Raw genomic sequence first — 12,346 nt, forward strand, 5'->3', positions numbered from 1 at the left:
AGATGCCCTCCTCAGCGAAGCTGCTGAGCACAGGGAAACCCAACACTCCTCAGAGCAGGGCGGGCAGGAGGAGGAAGTAGGGACGGGGTGGGAAGCGTGCGCTGTGCCCTTGGGTAACGGCCCCCTTCCTGCTGACCGCGCAGCCACCACAAAACCTGAGCCCAGGACATGTGGGGCAAAGCAAAGAGCAGAGCAGAAGATGTTTCATCTCCACCCGGGCTGCTGCTAAAATCCCAACCCAGTAGGCACGGAATATCTTGCTGTCAGCGTAGCACTAATCATAGCAGTCCACTGGGTTGACTTGTAAAATGTTGCTAATAACGAATAGCTGACAAGTTAATAGAACATGATTCTTGTACCTTCTGCTTGAGAGGTGTAAGTATTTTTTTCTGCTTAATTTGCCCAAACAAAGCATCAGTGCCTTAATTTCAGTTATTTCAGAAATTAGATCCTCTTGAAGAATGAAAGGATGCTGTGTTTGAGAGGGGTAGCTTTTTTATGAAGACACGTAATTAATGGAAGCCATTAAAGGTACTTGTAAAAATGATTCAGATTTTTATATATGATGACTAACTAACCTATTATTGCTCTTCTTGGTCAGAGATTAATGGGAATTTCTTAAAGGATAAAGAATTATTTAACAAGCTACAGGATATGTATAGGCTTGGAATACACCCTGTGATAGTGTGAATAATAAGAAATGTGGCTGTTTATTTCCTTGACTAATGAACCAAAGCTAAACTCAGAGATAGCGAGATGTCAAAAAAAATCTAACAGGGCCAGTGGATGTTTTTTACATGAAGCTAAACATATACTTTATTGAAAGCAGCTACTGTTAAGAAATTCAGGTTCTCGTGTGCTCTAAGGGTAGTCTACCAGTATGACCTCTGATAACACTGAGAGGCTCCAAAGACTTTAAAGGAAGAGTTTAAAATCAGGTAATGCTGAATATTCAACAGCTCCTCGGAGGACAGAGAAAGATGCAAGGCAGAGAGAAGAAACCACTTTTCTGCTTGCAAGAGCTTCCCATGAAGATATTTTGTTTACCAAACAATGACAACAATGTTTTGGTCAAAGCTTTCTCTGCAAAGAAAAATTACTTCTGAGACCGCAGGTAGCAGGGTCACTTCATGAGTCCCTTCATGACAGCAGCCAGGGACAGCTTTCATTCTCCCAACCCTGTCAGATTATAAGTAACCTCAGCGGGTTTTGAAGCACCTTGGCCCCACTGGGTTGAAACACACATGCAAAGAGGGAGTAGGGCATTTCTAGGTGGACTTTGGCAATAAGCGAAGAGAGCATGAAACATTTCAGGAATGGAGAAAAGGAAAGGCAAACTAGCTTCTCAGGCAGCCAAAAACAGGTTTCAGTTCTTTTCACAACTGATTTGCCAAGTATTTTCCACAGTAACTGCTCTGAGCAGCACACAGCAATGACTCAAGCGCCCAGGTGAAAGGTAAGCAATACTGCCCTGTCTCTGGCTGAACATCATGGCTTTCTCCAGCCCTTTTCCAAGCTGATCCCAACCAAGCCAGCTAGTAGCAATAAGCCTCCTGCAGCCTGGTAGCAGTGATTTTAATACCCGCTGTACCTTCCCCTTCTCAGTGCTCAAGGGCTTTTTGCCTTCAACTTTCTGAAGGCACACAAGAACTGAATAACATTTTCTCCATGTACCTGGCTGCAGCCACAGCGCTGACGGGGGTCCTTTCGACATTTTAAAGAACTTGAAGTACACAACAACATGGCACTGCAGTCGAGAACCTTGCCGGGGAACGGAATAAGAAGATTTATTTATTTTTAATATTTGAAAGATTTCAAAAAGTATTCAACTGGATTTCTCACTAAGAGGATGAGTGAAGAGAATCCTTTGTAACTAAGCTGGGAGGCCCAAGTCTTTTATCCATTGTTACACAGTTTTTCCCCAGGGCAGAGTTAGGAAGGGCTGCAAGCCCCAGAAGCTTAACAAGACGAGGATGTTGGGTGGGCTTCTCTGCCATTGCCTAAGCTCCTCCCAAGGTAGCAGCCGCCAGAGTACAGTGGGTCCCTCTCGCCATTCAGGCACCCAGGGGGCTGGTTTGGGGAGATGCCAGCAGCAGCTGTGCCTTCCTGGTGCACCCTGTCTGCCCTGCCCACAAGCACCCTTGGTACCAAACCGCCCCTACGCCGGCTGCTGTAACCAAGCAGAACAAAAGCCTTCCCACAGGGGTTAGCAGTGGATTGGCACCCAGGTTAATTGCTGTGCACCAGGCTTTGCCAAGCTGGAAGGCTTTTGAAATACCATATATGACTGGTTAGCCAAAGATAGCATATCTCCTGTGGGATAGACTGCATAAAGGGAGGAAACTAGTGCAGATATACCAGTAACACCTTTTTTTTTTTTTTTCTTTTTCTGCACTGTGAAGTTTTTACATTTTGATGTGAAAACTCTACAACCTGGACATGAATGAATTGGTGGGTTTTGACCAAATGGACTTCAGTACATTTTTCCCAAGCTTGCTTCACTGCAGGGACAGAATCACCTGCCCTTCCCCTTGATGGAAAGCGAGGACGTGGGTGATTCCCAAGAGCCAATAACATGAGAAGAAGTTTGGGATCTGGGCCCGATCACACAGGACATGTTCTTACCCTCCCAACAAATCTTCCTCCAGGACTTGGCCAACCTAGTTCACTACAAAAACATAAACATGCAAAATCTCTACTGGTAAAATTTTTGCTTAGCAGCATTTCATAGCACTTCTGGAGATTTTCACTTTTAATACAGCCACAGAGGTGCCTGAACTAGGAGCAGCAAGAGGCAGCTGACTACTTCTGTCCATTTGTGCCTCAATCAATGTGTCAGAGTTTACCATTCAGAGCTGCTCTCAAATAAAAGGTGAAATAAGGCAGCTTTTAAGTAATTAAGCAACTCCTTCCTGACTTGCTAAAAAACTTGTGGCACCCTAATAGAGCAGAAATTTTAAAGGCAAAAGTGTCATGTACGATCCCACTGCCCAGAAGCAGGACAGTATGGAGTTTGTAAATAACAACTGCAATACAAGTAATGCCTATTTGCTTACTTGATCCCACTGAAAATTAATGGTCTGTGGTTTAGGTATGTGTCAGTGCCATAAAGCAGGATACGCTTGGGGACCAGGAAGTGTCTGCTTCATGTGTTAATGATGGAGTTATGGAGTGGCAGCAGCCATTTCATAGACAAAGTTGCAGATGGATTTTTACTATATACTCAGCTCTCCCTTCTTACATTCTAACAAAAAGCCGAAGAAATTTCTAGGTCAGACCTGAGGCCAACGCTGAAATTTTCCTACAAAATTCGAGAGGGATCCAGCTAAAGATTCTTTAATGGTGCCACCCCTGAGAAAACACAGCCCCCAAACACCGATGGTGCCCTTCCTTGCAGTTAGGTGTACTCTCACGCGGGGGGAATAAGGATATGAACAAAACTGTGTTCGACCATTATATTGGCCCCCAAAAGCCTCTTCTCCACCAACGCCCCACCTCTCCTTCTCTAGCCCCACCATTCCCAGGGAGATGCTTGAATAAACCAAGAAAAAAGCATTATACTAAGGAGTTTAATATATTTTAATGTTTATGCTATGGCTTTTTGTATAATAGGAATAATCGCTATTGCTTTGTAGTACACTTACAACAAATAGCTTTTGAGATTGCTCAAACACTTTAGCTCCACTTCAGCTCTTAATCAAACTCAGCAGCTGTTTATTGCAATTACACTATAAAGCAATAGACATTATCCCTTAACTAACTGTCTTATTAATATAGGTAGTTACACAGCTATTTCATAGTTACTCTTAAATAACTGCTTTTAATTATTTTATTAACATAAATAACCATCTCAATAAATTTAAATTAAATGCATATGTGAGAAATGTAATTTAAAGCATTGCACAAAATTGCATCTGTTTACTAATGTTTAAATTGATGTCATTCTGTAATTCAATTAAAATACAACTTTAATTTATTTCAATTTTTGATCACCATGGAACACCTAAGACACTAGGACTTCCTAAATATTGAAATGGGCACCTCTGGACTGTCTCCTGTTGCTATATTTTCTTTGCAATCTTAGTTTGCTGCCAGGAGAATGATATTTCTTTTTACCCACAGAATTTACAATATCCCCATTTAGTTTAATTTTCTTCTCATTCCCAGTCAAAGCAACAGATGAAACTGGACTGCATTTTGCCTTCTAGTTCTCTTACGCAATTCTGCTTTCAATGGAGAAAAGGATTTTATTTTCCTCTGCAATGCTGGATCCTCCATGTCTTATGCCATTTGTTCTGGTACGATCAAGCTCTTTGCCTTCAGCTAAAGTGAAGGCAGACATTGCCTGACCTGGCCAAAAAAAACCTTATTCTTCCTCATGCTGCCAGTTTCATGTTCAGAGACCTCATCCACCCAAAAGTCCTCCACTGCAGAGCAGGCAACACTTGCACAGCAACTTTTATTCCACAGTGCCACTAATGAACATTTATCTGAAAAGAACCATAGCACAGATGAGCGTATGCCATCTCTCCTACTGCAGAGTGGTCTGCTCATTGTACTGGTGTATTCAGATGCTTTTTCCCCCAGAGTCCTCGCTACGGGGGATGAAATTGGGAAGCATCTCCTGTCCTTACCCTGTCTCAGATTCCTCCCCTAAAGAATAAAGGGGACAATGCTTGCTTGCTGAAGAGCAAGGACAAGAGGAGAGGGACTCTCTCCACCACTCGTCTCCACAGAAAGGAGACATGTGAGGCAAAAATTCTCTGGGGATCTTGATTTGGATCCCAGCAGTTTTTAAGCTCCAAAAATATGGATACTGAAGCATGTTTGACTCTTAGATATCAGTTGATGTCAAAGGTGCTACAGGAGAGTAACAACGCAAAGAATTTTCTGTGAAATCCAACTTACGATGGTGAATTCTGCTAACTAGTGAAGTCCATCCAATCTGTTCATTAGAGGACACAACCTCCCTATGCCGAATTATTAAAGGAATGGCATTTCTATGCTCTGTATTGCGAGGAAGGGTGCCCCAATGACACCATGCCTAAGGAGAAGTGGAATGCAGCTGGAGACAACAAAGATGAAAATGAAGATTATTTAATACTTCTATCCAAATGTAACAGGTAACATGAAAGGATAATTATAGGCTCTGTCAGAGAGGGGTTGCGGATGCTGTGATCTGGCAGACACACTAAGCTCCTTAGGAGACGAGCTCTTAAAGTTTACAGACTATGCTGGGCAAAGACATAGGCAATTCCGTACAAAGGGATTTTACAGAAAAATGTGGAAATTATGAGTGAGGGGAGACATGTTTAAATTTCAGGTAACTGAGAGTTATCAGGGTTTGGATAATTGAAGTTCCAATGTATATTTGCCTACACTGTCGCTCACCTTTGAGCCCTACCTAGGCATCTTGACATTTATGTCTGAAATCCTGAAAGCTCTGAGTTTAGACAACTAAATTGTTGCTTGTCAATTTAGTCTTGACTGAAAGACAGGTGTTTTGTTTCAGCGTAACACTCCTTTCAGACTCCTCTATTCCCAAGCTCAGATTACTGAGCTAGGGAACTACCAAAAATGAAATCACTTACAAGCAAGCAAAGACATTTACATACATCGAACAAAGGAATTCTTTGGGCAAAATAGGGATTTTTAATTATTGCTTGTTTCTGTCATATGGGATTCTCAGCTCTAGCTCCTGGTGGGAGCTGGAGGAGCTTGGAGGCTTGAAGGTTCCTACATTTTGGTAACGTGGAAGATGCTTTACTGGGCTACTGCTGCACAGTTTTACAAGCTTGTTCTGCTGAATTAACTGGCTTTCTGAACAAAACCCTGAACAAAAGTACAGCTGAGAAACTCAACCAGAATTTTCCAGAAATGTAATTCTGGAAGTAGGCACACAAATAAGCCCTCTGTGCACACAGCAGCCAAATGCCAACAGTGCAAATGAGGAGTATCTGTTATTACACAATGTCTCCATCCTACCTTTACCTGTAATTCAAAATGGATCATTATTACTGGGATTCATTTATCCAGAGCGAGTGTGTGGGATCCTTTCCACTAAAAAACAAGTTCCCTCTCGGCACAACTCTACACAGACAACTTGCATAGTTCAAGAGCTGCACATTCTGATGGTGCCATTGGGATCCCACATCTGACTCTAGCTACAGTTTTGTACTGTTAATGCAACAAAAAGTAAATTGGGGACTCCAGAAAACAGCTCAGGCAGAACACAGCACCATCCAGCTGACCCCAGATTTAGCCTACCTTTGAGATCCCACTGCCGTGAGCAGCAGGTAAGTTCATTACCATGAAGTGCCTTGCTGCACAAAGCAGTAGCGAGTGAGACCTGAGTAGCAAGTGATGCCCCGACACGGCCCTGCCTACATTCATGCCCTCTGATAATTCAGGTTTTCCTCCAGTGGTGCCTCTCCATCTGGGGGCTGCTGCCCATACACCTCTGGCTTCTTGGCCTTCTGCCAGGGGTTGGACCTTAATTCCTTCATTTCTGCCATTAAGTTTTTTTGAAGCAAGAGAATACAAGCCTCACCATGCTGACCTGCCAATAACCTCATCCTGACCTGGAGGGATCGCATGCACTTGCAGAGGTTAAGGGACTCGTTTAATTTAGAACCTTAAGCTAGATTTAACTGTAGCCCAGAAGAAAAAAGCCCATGTTTTTATCTGGGAAGCCACATGGCTCCAGTTTCCTGATTGGTACTTGTGACATCCCGGTATCGGCAAACCACGGAGATATTAACTGTGTGCTCTATTTTCTGCCTTAATTATGGCCAGCTAGTCTGATTTTTCTTTCTTTCTTTCCTTTTTTTTTTTTAAAGGATTTGAGTGACAAAGTGACTATGCATATCATTCCACATTTGAACTGTAAGACTTCAGCATTTCTACCTCCAGTGTGTAATTGGATCAGCTGCCAGTTACAGAAAGGAGCTGGGTGAGTATTAAGTGTGTGGAAAATGAAGAAGAGTCCAAGTGTGAAGGGGAGGAATAATTTGACAAAGCCTGCAGTGAGCTGTACGTGGTTTGCTCGTTCCAAAATGGAGTAGGTTTTGAAGCACATGAGGAAAAGCTGGCTTTGATTTATTAGCTTTGGTTCACAGAATGCTGGCCACAATCTTAGAGTGACTCAAGATGTACAGAAAGCCACAGTCCCTGCCCCAAGGAGCTTACAACACAAACACTACCATAACAAGGATGGCTGAGTGCCAAACTGAAAAGCAGTCTGCTTTCATCTGACTCGTTAAGGCTGGGCCTTGAACAACCTTGAAAGCAAGTGCACTAATCTACTGCCATGGACTTGGTGTCACAGCAGGACTGGGGCTTAGTGTATTTGGCATGGTGGTCTTCAAACCAATACACCCAATGCTCTTTTGTAGGTTTCTGTTGAAGCATATGCCTACATTAATTTTGAATTTCTCAAAGAAAGGAATGAAACTAATGTAATCATGAAACATTTTGAAATCTACTGCAGAAACACCAAGTAAATCTCAGCCCTTAAAAAATGTGAGAAGTAGATGAGGGCTTTGTCCAGTTAAAAAGTGAGAATGTTTCTCTAGAGACAAGAAAATTGCCTTGCCACTGAGTTCTTCCATTAACCACAGTTATGGCAGGATCACACAGACAGAAAGACAGTTCTTTATCCAGTTAGTGCTCAACCATTTATATCTTCATAAAATGCAAGCAAATCCCCTTAGATATGAATAGGCAGCTTGCAGGTTTCTGGTCAAAGGCTACCAGTGGGACACAAGAGCTGCATACTGAGTGGGCAGCCAGCACATCCTTCACTTTATGTTTCCAAGGAGCTCGAAGATGCAACTCAGGACAACACTCTGATCATGAGGTGACAAACACAGGGGGTAAGGAATGAGGACTGCAGCCTAAAATCGAAGACAAGGTCACAACAACCAGAGAAGCTCATGAAAGAAACAGAAGCAATGACAGTTACCTGGAGATCCACAGACAGTTGTCCCTCAGCTGTAGAAGTCTGCCATAAAATCCACCAAGCTGACCTGTAAGGAACAAACAAGAAACATTCATTATTGATACAAACATCCCTAAAACAAAGGATTACCAAAATATGCCAAGTGGACTGACTGCCGAGTGGAAGCCAGAATACATGTGATATTGTCAAGAAGGTGGAGAGAGTAAAGAACAAGTGAACTCTGTTATCTTCCACCTCTGGGCTGCTCTGAGCTACACTTGGTGCTTTACTGTCCTATGACAACCCTGATATTCTGGGATTTGGAAATTCTTCTGCTATACCCTCAACAGCAGCCACGGATTGAGAGGCAATGTCCAAAAGGGCCCCTGGGTTATGGCCACAGAGTCATATCCTTTTTCACTGCTATAAAAGCTCTGCAGACAAGTCTGTCAGGCAAAACAAAAGGAAAAAACAACAAACTCAAAATCATTTCTCTCTGACTCTCCATGGGGGGTAGGGCATTAAGCCAGATGCCCTACCTCAAAGGAAGTCAAGATTGGGTCAGAACATCTCCGAGAGACAGAAAGGGAGAGATGGTGCGAGGAGGTAGCGTAAAGGTTTTATCAGCATGAGTTGGGATGGCCACATACTCTCATAGGTCACTGTGCTTTCCAGCTGACTAGCGACAGATGAAGTAAGGAAGACAACGGCCTCCAGATTTCCAGGTAGCAGCTGCAGCCAAGGCCGCTATTTCGGCTGCCTTTGAGCACTGGGATCTGCATGGCATTGCTGGGAAAGGGGCTGACTGTATGTAAGAGGGAACGCCCCGTGCAATCCCACCACCACCACCAGGCAAGCTCTAGAAGAACGTCGAGACAATTTGTATTGTGAGAGGGGGGACAACTCAAATCCTATGCATTTGTTTGCCTACATTTTGCACGCCTCCAGCATCTGCCAGTACTGAACTAGAACAAGTACTTCAGAAATCCCCTGTGGATGCTGTGGGCTAGCAATGGGTCTTGCTGGTGACAGTCCGCAGCCACTGCAGCAAAAACCAAGCAGAGCTCTTCACGCCCCATGGCAGCAGACACGATACCGAGATTTTGTTATGTAATGAATAGAGTACAGATATTATTCACTTAGACTGAAGTGATGCCATTCTGCCAGGTGCTGCACAATGAGTGAACAGTTTCAGAAAGTGCCATCCGATCAGATACACACACAGAGCCTGACAGCTGAGTGGAGAATAATATTAACGTTTCTGACATTTCTCAAATTAGTAAGAGCTCATAATGAAGCTTTTGTAAGATGTCTCTTTCAAGGATCTTGGATACCTCTCTTGCCAGGAATGGATGCACAGGAGGTAACTGCCCTCCTTCTCTCTGCTTAATTCTCTCACCTCGTACTACGTTGCTTGTTTCCTGCACTCAGAGATCTCCTACTTGTGTCTGAACTCTCTGAATACTCTCTTCAGCTACACACAAGAGCCAGAGGCCTTGGTAACCTTCTACCCAGTAGTTCTTTTTCCTGCAGTCAGGAATTCTCTCTCTATCTCTCTCTCTTTTTTTTTTTTTTTTTTTTTTTTTTTTTTTTTTTTTTTTTCGTTTTTTTTTTTTTTTCTCTCTCTCTCTTTTTTTTTTTCTTTTATTGCAAAGAACTAGGGAAATTCCCCTTCCAGTGTCTGGCTTTAGGCTGGGCTGTGATAGCAGTGATTGGTGACAGCAGGAGAAAAACAAAAAAAAGTACCACTCACAACAGAAGTGTCTAATTTTGTATACGGATTTATGTCAATATTTTGATAATCTAAGCAATTCCATACACAAATTGATATTGAGATATCTAGACATCTATCAATGTATACTTCAAGTAACTTCAGTAAGCTTCATCAGACGGCTGTGTGAATGCTTGTACATTTTTTTTCACAAAGAACTCAAATGAGATAAATCTCTGAGACGTGATTTTCAGCAAATAGAAATGCAAAAAGTTAATGTAATTCCTGGAATGCCAGTTTACACCTACAAAATACTTTCCCTGAGATACCTTGGCCCCCATGCCTCCTTCTCGCAAACTGAGGGATCGGGTATCAGCAGGGGGAAGGATTCACTCCCTTCCTCCAGCTCTCTTCAGTGACTTGAGCTTGCACAAGGAACTGGAGGCTGTGGTCATCTTCTGCCCCAGCACTTTTTTTTCTTCATTTAGGAACCTGTCTTTTGCCTTTTTTTTTTTTTTAATATGACAAACAAGGGAGTTCCCCCTTCCTTTGTCCAGCCTTGAGACAGAAGCCTGAGATCTGAGTTTTTAGCTAAAAAATATGAAAAGTCATCAGAGGGCTCCCAGGCTCCAGTAGGACAGGAGGGAGCTGGCTGCACAGGGATGCTCTCGCTGTTCGCCAGCACCCTCCTGCGCCCTGCACTGCTGCTCAGGCACTCAGGCAGCGCGAGGAGCTCAGGCCATCAAGCTGTGGTGCTGTGCCTCGCAGCACGGCTCTGTCACTCCGTGCGCACGGCTTGTGTCATGCTGCTTACCGAGTGTGACAGAGCGGAGGAGAAGACAGCATGGGAGGGAGGGGACGGGGCCGGCCCCAGCGGCGCTGGGAAAGCATCACCAGAGGTATCGGTCTCTGCAGGGCAGGGGAAACAGCTGAGGGCTGCAGAAAGGGATTAGAGAGAAACAGTACGTGGCTCCTCGAATATATTTTGCCGGGATATAGGAAAAAGAAAAAAGTATGAGACAGACAAACAAGAGACATAACTGTATTAGGGAAGAAGGGGGAAAGGCACTGAAAATATAGTAATAAAGGAAGCCCATCAGTAGCAACAACTCAAGTAGAAAAGAGGGCTGATGGATAGCTGTGCTAGAATGAAGGAGGATAAACCAAGCCTTTTCAAAGCATTAAAAAAGAGAAATGCATTAAAAAACTAGTGAGAAAAAAAAAAGCCAGAGAAAAATAAAAAAGAGAGAGAGGATTTCTGTGAGCACAAGAAGAGAGGTCAGTACCCTGTGGTCATTTTCTAAGAAAGGGGGAAGCAGAAGTGAAGGAAAAAAACTAACTACAAAAGACTGCTTATAAACAAACGAGACATTGATTGTTGCTCTGTAATTTTTCTGAAAGTTTGCTATTAGCATATCTCCGATGATAAGTGCCTTAATATGATGCCAGCTTCTGTAGGCAGAACTGCACAAATGCAGCAAATTGGTTCTGCCAGGCAGACGATGAAGTAACAGCAAATCCCTTCCCTCATGCCACACGGCACCGCTGTGGTCCATGTGTGTCCTCTCTCCAGCACACCCCCTTGGAAAAAGCACAGGGCAGGGCGGTAGAGCAGGAGGACCTTTACCGACACAGAGGACGAGAACACAGACAGAGCTATGCTGGGCATCCAGAGCTCAAGTCAGACGACAGCTACACAGGTCAGCTTCTGACCAAGGCTCCTCAGTCTGTATCCGGCCCCAGTTACTCTTTTTTGTCACTTGGGAAACAATTTGCCTAGGCAGAAAACAGACCTGTGGATCATTCCTGCCAAAAGCACCAAAACTGCAGCTTGCCAAGGGTCTCCTCTGAATGGCAGCGGCATCCGTAACAAGACTGGGGGGGTAGGAGGAGCTTCAGGAGCTGTTTGATCTGCAGGTGAGCCCAAGCCAGTGCCCTGGGACAACAGCAACCTCCCACCATTCATTAATCCCACTAAGCCCATGCCTCAGATCACCACTGACGTGCAGGGTGACGGGGAGCCATGGCAGGGATGTGCAGGCCCAGCTCCGTGGAAGATGAGCAGGTGAGAACTGGGCAAAGCCCAAACGCAGGCTTCATTTTGCAGGCAGCAGCCAGGCCTTGCCCCTAGCTCCAGAGGGACGGAGCAGATGCCCTGCTCTGTGGGAGGGAAGCAATTCCAGTCCTGAGACTTAAGCCAAAACAATTTCGGTATGTAACCCCCTGCTTTGAATGACAGGAGGGACCATTTTCCACAGTGGCCTAATTTAAAAAGCAAAAATACATGGGTGATGGGGTTACAAGTTGTGTCTACTGACATGTTATCGAGCAGAGGAATAAAAGGAAACAGTCCTTAGGCATTACGCTGTGTACAGGCAAAATGTTTTTCTCACTTCCAGCCCACCAGTGGGGTTGCAGGATTGCCATCCATCACTTCAAAGGCAATAATCTGCCTATTGATCAGGGCCCCATTCTGGAAGGGACGGATTCAGAAGGACACTGGTGACCCTGAGAGTTGATTCTCTTGCAACAAAAGAGCCACGTGTAGTCCTCAGTGTATCAGTAAAATCCAGTTAGCTTCTGTGGTATCCCACCAACACAAGTGAGATGAGAGTCTGGCCCAAGATCCTCAAATCTGCAAACTGCCTTACTGTGCTGCTTCAGAGGCTGCTCAGGTAACGCCCAGATCCTGCAGA

General features: G+C 44.2%; 1 long non-coding RNA gene across 12 annotated transcripts in view; it reads right to left on the minus strand.

Moving 5' to 3' along the window:
* LOC121067127 overlaps window positions 1-12,346 on the minus strand; it is a 282,439-nt gene that overhangs the window by 47,520 nt on the left and 222,573 nt on the right. For all 12 annotated transcript variants that reach the window (XR_005818115.1, XR_005818119.1, XR_005818122.1 and 9 more), the window contains one exon: window positions 7,964-8,027. This is a non-coding gene — a long non-coding RNA (uncharacterized LOC121067127). The remainder of the gene's footprint in view (window positions 1-7,963; window positions 8,028-12,346) is intronic.

Source organism: Cygnus olor, chromosome 3, assembly GCF_009769625.2.
Source record: "Cygnus olor isolate bCygOlo1 chromosome 3, bCygOlo1.pri.v2, whole genome shotgun sequence".
Classification (NCBI taxonomy): Eukaryota; Metazoa; Chordata; class Aves; order Anseriformes; family Anatidae; genus Cygnus; species Cygnus olor.